The following is a 1,301-nucleotide window of genomic DNA, read 5'->3' as shown; positions in this document are numbered from 1 at the left end:
GACCTCTCCTTCCTGCTCAGGGATCATAATAACAACGCACCAAGGTCCAAAGGAGTCTGGCTGGATTTAAAGGGAACGAATGGGAGACGACACATGAACAGGAAATATGAAGATGCATTTAATTTAGTCAGAAAGAGATAGAGAGCAAGAGAGGGAGAGAGAGAGACTGTTACCCTGTATCAACATTAACTGAAGGACACACTGAGTTGAAAGCATTTTAGTTACATTACATAACAATCTCCTTTTACCTCAGTTCCAATAATAAAGAACTAGTTAACACTACGAGAGCTGCCTCGCCTCTGCAGAAATATAAATACATTTTTACTTTGAATGCTTATGAATCAGAATCAGGAAAAGGTTTTGTCTTTAACTCGGTGAAAAGTGCAAACATCAAAATCAAACATATTCAACTTTAATATAAAACAACAAATATGTAAAAAACATATCCATACATACAAAGTAACTGATGCATAAGAAAAAAGAATTTGAACAAAATACAAAAAAACTTAAGTACCAATAAGACTGGGGCAATTGTAACACTTTTAACATTCAATGTATTGTAGTCTTGTCCTTATTAGTTTAAATGTATTAGTTGTATAATTAATTACAGCACATACATACATATATGTATATACACACACACATATATATATATATACATATATATCTTGTATTAAAAGATGACGAGAGTATTTAAAGTCGTCTGTGAGTTATTTAGCACTATATAAATAAAATTGAATTGTTTCCCTCCATAATTCTCGGCTCAGTAATTAGACTTCTATATCATGAATGTGTTTCAGTCATCACCTTTTACAGGTTGTTTTGTTCTTTTTCCTCATTTTCATGTGTGAGAAACATCAACATCGCTATGGTTACCTGCTGTTATATTACCTGCCAATGAGAAAAATTATTTTCTTTGTGTCCGTGGTATAAACAGTTGATTATAACTGATTTGTCTCAGTTGTTAATGATTCACCATCTGCTGATCTGTAACTTCTATTCCCCGGATGGGAGTCTTGTTCTCTCGGCCTTCTTCTCTTTCTGAACCAATAGAAACCACCACCCAGCAGAGCTGCTGCTGTCAGTCCCAGTCCCAGTCCCAGTCCACAGTAGAGACCGGTCCATCCAAGACTCTCTGGTCGTGGAGGACTTGTTGTGTTCGGTGTCTCAGGTTCATCCCTCGCTGTTGTGAAGAGAACAAACATCTGTTATTCATGTGAAGGAAAACATTTCAGGAGTCGACCGTTCTCTGGGATTTGTTACAATGCTAATAAACTGTGACCAAAACCTCTAATTAGGGA

The 1,301-nt window shown here is 36.2% G+C and overlaps 1 protein-coding gene and 1 long non-coding RNA gene across 4 annotated transcripts in view; both read right to left on the bottom strand.

Annotated features, from left to right (window-relative positions):
* The window catches only part of LOC116707340 (uncharacterized), a 217,341-nt gene that overhangs the window by 54,843 nt on the left and 161,197 nt on the right, over positions 1–1,301 (bottom strand). The gene's annotated exons all lie outside the window — the stretch shown is intronic.
* Positions 756–1,301, bottom strand: part of LOC116707360 (uncharacterized) — a 1,140-nt gene continuing 594 nt past the window's right edge. The window contains exon 2 of the long non-coding RNA XR_004336483.1: positions 756–1,183. This is a non-coding gene — a long non-coding RNA (uncharacterized LOC116707360). The remainder of the gene's footprint in view (positions 1,184–1,301) is intronic.

The sequence above is a fragment of the Etheostoma spectabile genome, chromosome 19 (assembly GCF_008692095.1).
Source record: "Etheostoma spectabile isolate EspeVRDwgs_2016 chromosome 19, UIUC_Espe_1.0, whole genome shotgun sequence".
NCBI classification, from domain to species: domain Eukaryota; kingdom Metazoa; phylum Chordata; class Actinopteri; order Perciformes; family Percidae; genus Etheostoma; species Etheostoma spectabile.
This window is presented reverse-complemented; position numbering and strand designations above follow the sequence as displayed.